General features: G+C 35.0%; 1 protein-coding gene across 4 annotated transcripts in view; it reads right to left on the reverse strand.

The window, feature by feature from the left end:
* The window catches only part of kalrna (kalirin RhoGEF kinase a), a 195,236-nt gene that overhangs the window by 128,752 nt on the left and 51,730 nt on the right, over positions 1-14,754 (reverse strand). The window lies entirely within an intron of this gene.

The raw sequence follows: 14,754 nt of genomic DNA on the forward strand, positions 1-14,754 counted from the left end.
TATGTCTGCCTATTTACATAATATATACTTAAATAATGAAAACACTTTACCTGCATGTAGTAATTGGTTTATGTTAGATAATTGGCATTACTATAGGCAAGTCATTAAGATAAAAAATGATTACTGTACAACATTGCTCATCCAGAACAGAATAAAGGAGTCACACACCACTTAAGAAAAAAGAATATGTAATTTCTCCTTTGTAAAAGTACAAAGCACTGTAGAAAACAGTATACATGACAGACTGAAAATTAAGTATAGTAGTTTAAACTTCATATTTTTGTTGAAGGACAATTGTTGATTTAGCCCCATTTATTTTCCACTTTGCGCTTTCATCTCCTTTCAACACAATACTCAACAGTTGTTTTTTTAATATTGATATAGCCATTCCCCTTAGACTTAAATCCAAACAATATAATTTGTGTGTTTTACAATGGGCACCTTTCAGGATTATGGTGTTCCTTTAAGAGCATGCTATGAATTATGCAATTTTTTATTAATTTTTATATGATGTGAATGAATAGGTCAAACTCTTGCTGTTTCATTCCAAAATACATGAATAGAAGAATAGAATACAATAAGCACATAATCTCTTTTAGGATACTAAACCATACTTTCACTCAGCTATAAAACTGGTCAGTGTGCATACTATGGACTTTCTGGACTCCTTAATGCATCCTTAGAATGAAACATCTGTTAATTGATTTCTGCAAAAAAATAGATATTCATGAAATATAGAATAACTATATAATTTCAGATGTATAAACATGCATTAACAGACTTCTAGATCATAAGTGTAGATATCAATATGGCATGTGTACAGCACAAGGATTGTTAACTATTCTATAGGCTTTAAATTATACTTTCATTATCTGCCTCCAAAGACAACAAAAAAGCTCCTTTATACTGTACTTCACTGTTTTGCATGGAATGCAAAAGCAAAATTGTGCTGCTCTTTTACATTTCATCTTCATTTCACACAGAATCATAAATGGTATTTGTTTTCATTCCACATTAATCCACGAACGATGAAATCCATAATTTCTCCACTATTCCTGGAAAGACGAGAATGTGGGCGCCCAACGTAATGGAGTATTTGACTCTTCAGAACATGTAATCAGCTTGTATCTGGACATCAAACATCTAGGCAGGGTAAAAGCTCTTCCTCTGAGCAGTCTGCTTTGGCAATCTCAACTGCAGCTGCACTGCCTAACAATTGGCTTGTTTAAACATATCGAATGAACTGAAACTGCAGTATCCGTTTTGGCAGGTCTAGCTAAACCACTTTATGTTTTAAAATGAAGAAGCATTCAGTGTTTTTTTTTTTCCGAACAAAGTATGCATTTCAAGCATTTCAATACCATAGACGAAACTGCAAAGGACACAAACCACTGTTACTATTAATATCAAGCAGGACAGAATTCTTTCAAGACATTTTCTTGCACAGAGAAAATGTGTAAATCTCCACATACTGTAACTAAAGAAGTGTTGTTTCCAGAAGATGTTATAAATAATAGCACACAATGGTACATCAACACAGCAGGTACATAGCAACATCTCTGGATAATATCTTAAATGATACTACATATAAAGATCAACAAAAAAAGAGAAAATTGTTATGTTGTGGAAGTTTGTGTGTTTTCTTTTATTTGTATGAGAGAGAGGTTAAAGAGAAAAACGTTTTGGTTTACTGCCTCAAGTTAAATAATGAAATCAGAGTATGTGTGTTTTGGGATTCCCAGTGTCAACCCAATAATTACATTATACTTGATGTTCTGCAGTCTAATGTCACTATTTTATTCTTTATTTCAGAACACCTATTTTAGAAATGAATGGCATACTGTGCATGGAACAGAAGACTTTCAACATCAACTTTGATGAGTACATTCATTCTGTTACTTAAAACACAATAATTTTTATTACATGCACACACCTATCTGTAAGTCAACAATGTATTTACATTACTACAACTACTGTTTAAGTGACAACAAAACTGTCAGTGCAGTAGATAGATAACCCAGTACACGTGTTTTTCTGTTCAAGTGTATTTCTTGCTTAAGCAACTACATAGGCCTGTGCTTTTCCGTACCAAGATGTCTGGCATCAAGAATGCTTTACATTGCATCCAGAATACCTCATATTACTTGTAATGGATATTACAAGTGAAGATACTTACTGTAACTGTTTCCATTTTTTTAACCTGACAAAGAGGTTTCCACGTCATTTGTTGTCAAACTGTATGGAGTACACAGAACATGAGTCTGTAGTTTGCTGTCTAGCCACAAATTATAAAACCTGTAGGCCCAAATATCGCACAGAGCTGTATAAATATTTGTTTCATGAAATCCACACATAAAACAAATTCTCAAGCTCTTGATGTCATATCAGTTTTTTTTTCTTTCCCCTGAGATCTAAATGTATAATGCTAAAGAAAACACTTATTTTTTTATTCATGCCCAGAAAATCTTTGAAGTCAATGAAAGCATTTCTAAAGATATTATATATTATATGTATCTACAGTGTAACAACTAATGAAAGCATCAGGATATATTTTTAAAGACACCCTTTCACATCACTGTCAAACTCCATTTAGATGGCAGACAGGAATTTGCTGGGACATTTACAGCCACTATGACTGAATGTACCAAATACAGATGTTCTGGATTGTCAAATTTGATTTTCTGAATTGTGAAATGTATATACCGTATTAAACAGCCAAGAATTATGCTGCTTGTTGTTTATCGAAGAAATACTGTATGTTCCTCAAAGTATTAAAATGTCTTATTTTCGTGACTAACAGATACAAGCAAACTGCATATACACATGCTATGTGGCTGTTTAAACATTTTGCAAGACACTGCACAGCCTGCTTTGACAGAATTGCAATTATGTCTCCAGTACAAAACAAACTCACAAGCTTTGTGTTTCAGCTTCTGGGAAAATGGAATATGAATGCACAGGGGATAGCTCAGATTTCCATATTTAAAAACTCTGATGCCCTATAATGCCATCACATATTGTTCAGAAATGAAATCTGAAGGAGGAAATTAAGAAACAAATGTTGAGTTTGGTGACAAATATCAGCAGTAAAGTGCAGAATACTGTCAAAGGTAGAAATGTGTCCACTGTGTAAACCCCTGAAAGGAATCATCCAAACACATAATGTACATTACACTCTTCCAAAGATCAAAACTTTTGCCATTTGGCCCAATTATGATGGCAGTTATTCATTAGTGGCACAATCTGTTACTTTTACAATCCCTCCTTTAACAGCTGGGATGTAAAGACTGAAAGACTAGCATGCTCATCAGCTGATGGTATTAAAAAGTGAGAGTTTACTCCTACATCGTATGAGCCCTGTTAATATGTCTGTAATGAGCTGTACTGTATCTCAGCAAGTGAGTCACAGAATCCGAAAGCTCAGTTCAAAAGGAAACCTTAATTCTCTAAATATGCTTTTAATACATTTTAAAAGCATTCAATATCATTTTGGCCCTAATGCAGACAGACTGAAGTATTTACTGTTCCTCAATATTTTAACCACATTCTTTGAATTTAATTTCTGGAGAAATGCCTTTACATGTACCTGAAAGAAAATGGTGGCTCAATCAGTAAAAAAGGGCTGTTTTTTATTTGTGTTTCTTTATCTAAGTAAATGCCATTGCACATTATTAAGTTTCCTTTTATAGTTCTCCTCTCTGAAAAGTACATAATCAAATTGGCTTTTCCATTATGAGCCTAAATCATGCACTGAAGGTACAGTACAGTGCTTATAGTGACAGAGCCTTCCAAAGGGCCTAGAGCAGAGGTAGAATTGACTGGAGAAGTGCTGCAGCTCAAACAGCAATGCAAATACCGGAGCCTGGTACTGTACAGTATGTCATAGGGGTCACTGCTGCATGGCAACCCAAGGTTACCGTGGCCATTTCAGGCCTACCTGAGCTCAGTGGTGATTGCTAGACTGTGTACCACCATGTAGGAAAGGCATCCAAGCCACAGTGTCTGATGACAGACCAGCAAAGACTGGCTTAAGGAGTTGAACCTGTGCCCCTTTGTTGGTTGAACATCTCAGAAGATCTTAAAACATCTCAGAAGCCCCTCAGCTTTATTTTAAGGAGCTTTAAGGATACATACTGTACATACTTTATACTTTATTAATACATACTTTACATAAATACATTAGATAATATATACAGTACATAGGTTGAACAAATACTGTATTACAGTACTGTAGTACTCTATTATAAAAATGTTTCAGCTGCATTTAGGCTGTGTTTTGCATTCCTAAAACATACTACACTAGACAGGCTCTTCTAAGATACTTTCTGTGTACCATTCATATTCAACATTTAAAGAAAGTTTATGAATTTTACAAATTCACAAATAGTGTTTTACATATTAGAAAATAATCAGATTTTTACATTTTGATGACATTTTAGATTTCTCAATAATATTTTGTTTTTTACATACAGTATAATCTATTCCATCTCTGAAAAGAACAGCTGAAACCACGTTTTCTGGAGGACTAAGAAATGCTGCCCAAAAGTTAGATTTCAGCCTGGCGCTGTTTTTGATACCACCAGGCATAAAAAAATAATAACATTCTCCATTCCAGGAAAGCAATCAAAGCTGAGGTGGTGCTGTTGACATGTGTAAGTATATTTACTCCGTATGCTACAAAGCCAACTCAGACTACAGATGGGTATTAGTTTCTATTTATTTGGAAAGTGAAAATGTACCCAGGCGAAAGCACTCCAGCTCGGTTACACTGAAAACACTGATGGCACCTCTGAAATCAAATGTGAATCATATATCCACAAACCAAAAGAAACATACAACAGCTTTTGTTCATTTTAGTACACTTAAAGGTACGCTATAAAGTATAAAAAAATACTTTTTGCAAACCATTTTTTGATATTCACATCAGCTTTTCTTTTCTTTGTCACGTGAAAAGGCCTACTTTTTCTTTGTAAAATATCATTGTCCATTTATACTACTCATTAACATTCACAAGTATTGCCAGTCGTTTCTTTTCTGTCACTTGTTACCTTTCTTTTAAAACAGATGAAAGAAATTCTACATTCGCCAGTCAAAAACAAAACGGGTCCCCAGAAAACTATACTTCGCATCAGCGAAGGAAGTAAAAAAAAAAGCACAAAAAAGCAAATCTTTGAAAAGAAAAACCAAATTTTGAAAAAGAAAACCAAATGAAAAAGATTAGCAAAATCAAAGGCTGTGGTACTGTATACATGTTTTTGTATATATACAGTTTGTACTATACAGTACTGTATGGAACAAATTGAGCCTTCTCAAACATAACAGTTGAAATGCTATGTTTTTCCTTCCTTTCTAATTGTCAGCATGGAATTTAACTCTTCTTGTTCCCTTGCAGCTCACACACTGATGGCACTGATCACTTGAACCTCTACATGATGAGGTAAAGTGTTGGTTAGTCAGCATCTTCTGAGTTTCCAGTGAAATAGTGATGCCTCCAAATTTACTGGCAGCCTGTGAGCTTGCAGTGACTTCAGTAAGATATTGTGGCACTCTTCCAATTTGTGCCAATGTTCCCATAAGACACTGCTGAGCTTGCAATGCATTGAAAGGTGAATGGCTCTGAGCAGGTGATCATGTCAGAGAAGCACGTCTGCGAGTCCTCACTCACCCGGCACAGTTGTACAACAGCAAACAACTGGTGATGCCAAAGTGAGTGGGCAGAGAATAAAAAAGGCAGGGCAGAGACCAGCATGACGTATATGGGGAAAAGCAATTTGCATTCATCATTCTCTTCCTTCAGTGAAGGACATGTGGGCAGTTTTAAGATGGGGAATCTCAAATAAGCAGCTGAAGACGTCTGAAATCCCCTACAGTATGGTGTGTGTGTGTGTGTGAGAGAGAGAGAGAGATTTGGTGCACTAAAAAATAGCATTAACCCACATTGTTTTGCTGAACCTTACTAATAATGTCCACTCACAAATTACAGGATACAGCCAAGACTGAAGAAGATACACGCTTGTGTACCTTACATTCTACTAATGATTGTGTTGGCCACTAGTTGTACTAATGAAATTCTTGTAAGATTTTTTGCCACATTTTGTTGACACACAAATACATTGCCTAAGCTTTACAAGTTAATTACTATCTCAAAAGGACAGAGCACAGTATTTTTCATGGGTAAAAACACCTGAATATTGTTCACTAACAAGCTTTTTCAAGCATGCTATTTCTTCAAGACAGGGAAAGAGAAATAAAGCAGGCCTATCTGTTTGATGTCAATTAACGTACAAATTATACCTTTGTAAAGAAGACTCTTCTTATGTCCAGTTCAAGTATTCCTCTAAGCTACTGTACTTGCTGGTACAATTTTTAAATTAAAGTGACTACTTCTCGTGAGACTTTAAAAGCTCAGCACTGAACCAGCAAGACCCCCCCCAGAAAAAAAACAACAACAGCATAACAGAGTTACCTATGGCAACTTATAATATCCCACACAGAAAACCAGGTCAAGCACACCTTTATACAGACCTGCTATTCTTACAAACAGCGTAATATTCAAGTGAATTTTTATTTCTGAAAAATTCTGTATTGTCTTTGCTCACAAAAAAAGCATAATTTTAGGAAGACAGTACAGACAATTACTGTATACACACATATTCTCCGAGCTGAACTACTGAATAATAAATAATAAGAAAAAATAGTATGGACCAATTTCTTGCTATATACAGTAATACCAAGAAGTCCATGTTACCAATTGTCCATAAAGTCAGGAACTCAGTTTGCGAAATTACAGAATGCATCCCAAAGGATTCTACATAAATCAAAGAATTAAATATCAGTACTTCCTTTGCTCTATTAAAGTGTAGTCCATGTCTCCATTCTACTAAATATGTCTTCATTAAAAACATGTGCTTGAGGTCAGTGTTAGCATATGTGCTTTAATTCTCTTCTTTTCAGTACAGTATATCACTGAAAGAGGAGTCTTGATGCTACAATATTTCCACCCTTTTTCTTAAACCAGACCTAATCATATACATCCAACACTGTATGTTTACGATTTACATTTAAGATTCGAAGATCCTTATGTTAGGGAGTGTGCTCTGTAAAAGTTATTTCTTTTTGAAAGGTGTAACTAAGATATCTTTTGGAGCCTCTCTTGCTCAGTGTGCAATACATTATTGGAAGTAAAAACACAATAGTTAAACAGACGATCAATTTTACAATCTCCATTAGTTATGGGAAATACTTTTACTAAATTTTTACTTGGTAAATCACTTCACCACTTGGTTAACATACGGTATGAAGAGGGGTGAACCCATCATTTTTACTGGCAATTGGCAAAGACTTTCAATACTTCTAGCTACGTAGCTCAGATGCAAAAATTGCAGGGAATGTTAAACTATTAATCTTACCAAAACATAAGAAATTAAAGATGCAAATGTTGTGTCGTTTTAATTATAACCTTTCCACAAATTTTAACTATGATGTTTTCAGTCATGGACAGAAATACTTTTGTCTGTTACAAAAAGGAGTAGCATTTTATTTTGGATTTGGATTTTTGTCCCATGCATTCAAACTTAACACACAATCTAAAGCACAAAACATACTTTAAACAAATGCAGTCATGAAAGAGTTTGGTACTTTGCTTTTCCGGCAATAAACAGAAGGATACTACCATAGAATCCCAACGCTTGCTCAAATTTCCCTGTACAAAGAAAAGGTGACAGAAACATTGCCTATGTGACATTTTCAAGTCTAGCACAATATAGCCAGCATTGATCCAGTAAGCCATTACCTGCTACTCTTCTGAGAATTCTATCCGAGAAATGCTCTCTTACACTCTCAATACATACAGGGATAGATGTCACTAATGCCAAATCTGATTCAGCCTGCAAGTGCTCTAGGCTACAGCTCAGAATATACTGGGCTCTTACTGCCTGTGTTTATGGTCAGTTTGAGAATCAGGGAAGTGGGAAAGCTCTGAAATGCTGCCAAGCCAGAAAGGAAAAAAGATGGACTTAAAAATCAAAGCCTTTTGAATTACTTTAAATAGCACTCATTAACGTGAAGTTCTCGAGAAGCAATAACAACTCCTTTTGCACTCAAAAACACCCACTTTCATCAGTTTCCATGCTCAACTAGCCTTATAAATTTTAGCACCATACCTAATAACTGCCTCAGAAGGTTTCCTCTCAGGCTAGGCCACAGCTACGGGTAATTAGTGGAGTAAAAGATTCTCCGTGAAATACGGAATTAGAATTCTCACAGGGATTTTCTAAACACAACCCAGAAGCCTGTGAATTTGGAACATGTTTCTGCCACTTAATGTAAGGGTGAAAAGCACCCAATCAGAACTACTCTCTGAAAATCAGGTCCATCTGAATTCTCAATTTCAAATTTGCGAATTCTGCCAAATTTGACCTTTAAATTGTTCTTGCATGCTGAGACCATATCCATAAAAATAAGAAAGGCACAAATGCAGGCAGAGGTAAGAGGCTATGCTAATTCTTGATACTGTTGACTGTCAGAATATTTCCTGTTGTAAGAAATGGAACAATGCAGCTTGATGGCATTGAAACAATGACAAAAAGAAGCATCTGGTACAGAAAACACTCCAGCTCCGATATGATAATGCATGCAAATGGAAGGTCAAAACACATTAAAGGGATGATTAGATTCCCAAGAAGTCATACAGCAATATCCCGGGAGACAACCCTTGTTTGTCTTTCAGTTCTCAATTCTTTTCCTTCAATGCAGACAAATCCACTCAAATTACACTACAAAGTACCAAACAGCTGTCTTGGAGTTCTGGAGCCATATCTGAAAACATCAATGACCAGTCACCTGGATCAACATGTGACTTACAACAATTGAAAACAACCACCAAAAAAGCTCAAGCAACAATCAATTCTCACCATTAGAAAGGCCATCAGTTCCCTAGGGCTGCTGGGTTTTGTGGCACTTCTGCTGCACAAATGTGACCAATTGTAGACTAGACAAATGAAACCAGAAAAGGAAGAATATCTGCAACATCCTCCTCTATTTAATTTCCATTCACAATTTTCAATATTTTGAAATACGTTTTCACACACTTTTTTAGACACTATGTTGTAGATGTTGTAGAGTGAAGCTCCTGTCAAGTACTGTACAATGCTTGAAATGTAAAGGATTTCTCGCACAGAAATGTGTATCTGTGCCCCTTACAAAGGTTTCTTTAGCATATTGTGGCAGAAGTATATTGCGCTAAATAAAAAAATATGAAATCAGGAAAAAGCATTCATTGGTTTGGAAAATGGTACAACATACTGTTGGAAAATAGGGCTAATAAATATGCAATATGTAAGCATGAAAACATTGCAGGGAATGTCAAACTATTAAGCTTATCAAAAATGAAGGATTAAATAAATATTGAGAATGAATATACTATATTGATCAACATTGAATAGTTGTTATCTGCCCAGACATTATTATAACCAAAATAATGCTTAACAATTTATAATATTCTTGCTTAACATACATTGTGTGTTACAGCTTTATATATAAATTGCTAGGAATTACTATGAATATTTAAGTGAAACTGGTCGTAAACTGTATTGTATGTTATTTTACCAACGGATGAGGGGCAAAAGGAAGTTGTCTCTCTCTCTAGTTGCATAACACCACTGCAAAGCTGCATCCAACATCGAGTTTATCGTGCTTAGTAGACGAAACCCTAGCAACTGTGGGGTTGGCTCACTGGGTAGAATAAATTAGCTATATAGACTGCGACCTGAAGCATGAAAAACTACCCTTGCAGTGGAACTGCATTTAGAATTTGAAAAACATCAGACAGCATTTCTGAAAAGAAATCGGTTCCCTCTTTGCGTTCATGTTCGACTGGAGATCCTCCCTCTTCAAAAATAATGAGAGGGGAAAAAAAAATCTTTTTCTACAACTTGTTTTATTGAACTAGCTAAAAACCCACTGCTGTAACAAAGAAGCCAGGAGACAAACCATCTGAAAATCCACCTCCGTACTACTTTATATCTGCTGCTCAGAAGACCACTGCCGATTAGACATGAATATGGTTTTGATCAATAGAGCAGATCTACTGTGAAACAGGACTGCCATTTCATTCCTGTGCTTCTCGTCATTTTTCATGCTACTGGGCAAGAGCATACAATCTCTATGCAAACAGAATCTGAATAACATTGACTCTTATCTGGCTATATAAGTTTTCCATCATAGCACACAGTACCTCTCCATTCTACAGCATCATTACTATTTTAGCATTTGTCTTAGATAATGGATAAACCTAAGAATTCTTTGGATACATCTGATTCTTTCATCTAATTTTAATTAATCAAAATGATTCTCTTAAATTCCCAGAAATTACTATAGGAGAAATAAGTCCTACTGCCTTACCAAAAACATAAAAAAAGAATACCAGTTTTTATTTCAAGCTCCAAATTAAAATCTCCAGCACATAAATATCATTTGTTCACTTTCCTATATCAAAAACTTCTTTTTATACATTTTAATACACAACTAAATTCTACACATTAAACAATATCTGCAATATAACCTTAATTTTTTAAATTATTTTGTGTCATGCATTAATATTTGTTCCATATGTTTAAATTGATAAATTCTTGCAACCCTTCTGCGTAGTAACAAAGAAATTTAAAGCATTATAAACAACATTACATTCATGCCATCTTTTAGAACAATATTGTCAAGCACTTCATGTTAAAACAGAAATCTGTATGTTTTCTTAAATGTTTTTTTTCTGTGCACATTTTGTTTCATCTCAATTAACAATCTGTTAAACTCAAGAACAGGTATAAATATACTGATACACATTAAGTTACTCCAGATATAATCAATGACTCTCCATAATGCTTAATATTTCAAGCATATCAAAATGTACTGAAGAGATTTCAAGCTAGGCATATTTCATTCAGCGGTTAAGATTAAACAATGATTACAATTTCTTTTATTTTAATATGCTTGACATTTAATCAGAAGCATCTCATCAGAACAGAGAAAAAATGCTATAAGCAATACTGTACTTTCGATTGTAGAAAAGCATTTATTCTAATCTGTACAACATATGATGAAAATACAGTCACTCTGCTAAAACATCAGGGAAAAAAGAATTTGAAATGAACAAAATGAAAGTTTAGCTCGAGAATCACTTTTGTGTTTTTCGTTATAGTAAAGTTTTATGGTCTTTAAAAGTCAACATGGCCCCAAATTTTACACAGGCTCGCACATGCACACAAGACCACAGAAACTTTGATCTACACAGTTTAATGCAATAAATACCTGTCTTTCTCGCTGTGATGATAAAGCTTGCCAGCATGCCACTTTAATGTCTCCATAAACAGATGTTCAATTGTGAGTTCCCACTTCACAACTCTGCTACAAGTATGCCAAGCGCACTGATGAGCAATTATCCTCATCCAATCAGGCAGCAGATAATTTTCATTGCACTGGCTCACGCATACAGACACCAAAAAATGGGGTTGTTTGAGAAACAGCAATTCAACATCCAATTAACTGTTGAACTGAAGTTCAGGGATGTTACTACAATAGGCAGCATTTGTCTAACAGAAGGCTCATATGCGGCAGCTATCAAATATCAATTGGAAAAATACAGACTGCCTAAGAAATGAGAGGATTTCTTTAATGATGATCCTTTCTATACTGGATTCTAGACCTCCTTCCTCAAGTCCAATGAAAAAGCCTTGGAAATCTATAGATTAAAAAATATATAATATAAAATGGAACAAGAATATGTAAACATACACTTACTGTACATGTAGTCCAAACATAATGACTGAAATACTTCCCTTAACAGCAGACATCTCTCTAAGGAGTAAACTCGTTGAAATATAGTACATTCAGACAAAGCTAGCTGTCCGAACACAGGACAGTCTAATCCTGGTCCTAGAGGGCCGGTGTAGGTTTTCATTCCAACTCAAGTCACTTAGTGAGCAAATTCAACTTAATGAAGCAACATAATACCTTTTCCCAGCTTTACAAATGCTACTCTAAAGATCTTTAAAGACACGCAGAAAACCTGCAGACACACCTGCCCAAAAGGAATAGTGTAAGAATACACGAAAGGTGACAAGTGAGCTTATTTGGTAGTTTGTACTAATTTATTCAATTAATCCTTTCAACCAGTTTTTGAAAGAAGCCAGTATATTAGCATCAGCAACTTTGGATGGGTAGATTATCCCATAACCTGCTGAGTAAAGAATTGCCACTCGATCTCGGTTTTAAATGAACTTCAGTGTAGTCACTTGTGTCCTCTCATTTGTGTTTCACAGTTCCTTCTGGAGATCCACTGAGTGGACTTTGTCAGTGCCATTGAATATTCTTCAATATTCAAAACTAAAAAAGTCCTGTAGGATATTCCATTGAGCCACAGAATATTATTTGGTTGCTCTTGATTGGACTGATTCCAGAGTAGTAATATATTTTCTATAAAAATTGTGACCATAACTACACAAAAATTCTAAACAAGCCTTTACTAGAAGATTAGATCATTTTATCGTAACATCTTAATTTAAATTCTATGCTTTTAACTATATATTCTTTGCTTGCCTTTTTGTTTTCCCACATTATCTACAAGATATAAATTATGTAAACGTAAACAAGTCTTTTTCATAAGTATGTTTTTCCCCACCCTTGTTTACATTAAATGACATCTGTCGGGTGTTAGCCCAGTCTTTTTCAGTATAAAATCCTAGTTTTTATAATTTTATCTAAATTTATTTTAATTTAATTTGTTGCTTCAACAGTGTTTGCTTATCCTCCAATTTCGGGATGATCTACAAACTTGACTGGTTTACTAACAATATTAGAATCCAGATAATTGATTTTATGAAGAGCAGTGATCTCAGTGCAGATGACTGTGCTACCCCACTAATTACCCAGATTTGAGTATTCCTCCCTTATCTGTACTTCATTTCTCAATTCAAACACTCGTTTTTCTCGGAATGCCTACCACCTGCAATTTGAGAATTAATAGTTTATGAGGAAAACCTTCTGAAAATCTAAATCCATCATGTGCTTTGTGTATCCATTACAGTTGTTGCCTTTATCTGTTACTGTTGTTGACTAGGATTGGACCCCTGCCCAGTAGAAGAACACAGATTAGATAGATTTGAACTGACTAGATTATCGGATGGGAAACACAGTGAACATGTGTTGTGCTATTCCTTGTGTAGAGCACACAATGCCACAATTGAACTGAGGTTTCTACAGTTTGCGATCAGTACCTCAGAATCAGCACTCACAGAGGGATGGCTTGTTAGATAACTGTGGCAGCTTCTTTTGTATATAGAGACAGATCTTCTTGTTATGTAACTTTCCCACATTAATACAGCTATAACTGTATTAAAAGCAGCCAGCACTAATACAGCTTTTACTACAAGATTAGAAAAAAAAAGTTGTCTCTTTTATATGTATTGTTTTGCAGTACACTAGGGCAGCCCTGTGTAGGAATGGCAGGAGAAATCCAGAATTGCACATTAAAAACAACTATATAAAATTACCTAATAAAACCACATGAAAGCCTGCGAGCAGTTTCAGAGTCTGTAAGTAATTTGTGTTACAGTGCTTTTCTTCTCTAAAATCAAATCAGCAAAAGGATACCACATGTTGTCTACTCATCTAAACACAGTGTAGTATAAGAGGACTTTCCTCTTCATTGCTACTTCTTAATACATTCCCAGATGTAAGGCAAGGCATGTTAGTTCTGCCACTTGTTATGTGCTCCAGATTCATGTGATCAGTGTTATTCTAGCAATGAAACATTTGACAATGCCACAGTATCTACACACCACGATTTACAAATGACACTGGTATGCTGCCACATAAAACTCTTGTAATCAAAGACTTTCCCTGTAGCCTACCTGCTGCGTAAATAATAAGGATGAATTTAATAAGACTGTTTTGAAAATCAATATATTATCCTGAGCTTCCTTTTGTAAACTTCGTCGTGTTGCAAGGAGAGAACAAAGCAGAGCAGCTTATATTCAGAAATACCGTTCAAATCCATAGCTCTCCTGTCACTTTACTTTTTTTTCCCTGAAATACAAGGTAAAAAACATTGTTTAGACTATACTCTATGGCTGTTGATCTAGATGTACAGTTACAGATAGCTAGGAACCTCAATATTGGAGCTGCTATGCGAACAGTCTTCAATCTTCTTACTTCAGGGAAGCAACTGGTTTTTGTTTTTATCCAAGCAGTTAGAATATAAATTATGGGAGGAGAACTCTCCTCATAACCCACATCTGCCCATCACACTTCTGTTTACAACTAGCAAATTTTAGTAGTGGTATTCTTAATAGTTATGTCATAATTATAGTAAATAGGCAAGGAAATGACATTAAGCATGAACTTCATATATACAGTACATGATAATGAAGAACAAAAATGGTACCGTAGGGTTTTTAAGTCAATCTCAAAAAGCTAACTCAATCTCCAAAAAGAAATGTGTTACTTTGCACGGGGAATATCATTATAAGATATTCCCAGTGCAATATTAATTTCTTGGTACAAAAATAACCTTTCTAATTTTTTTGTGAAAGACAAAAAATTGATCATGGGAATTTTGTGAAAATTAGATTTGTCTGAGTTTCCTTTGCAAGGGTACCAGATGATAAAGCATTTATTTGTATTTCATAGAAAACACCTTCATAGAAAAACATATCTCAACAACAAGATACAATGCTCTTCTTCTGCTGCTCTTCTTTTGTA

This window comes from Lepisosteus oculatus, chromosome 12 (genome assembly GCF_040954835.1).
Source record: "Lepisosteus oculatus isolate fLepOcu1 chromosome 12, fLepOcu1.hap2, whole genome shotgun sequence".
Lineage (NCBI taxonomy): Eukaryota > Metazoa > Chordata > Actinopteri > Semionotiformes > Lepisosteidae > Lepisosteus > Lepisosteus oculatus.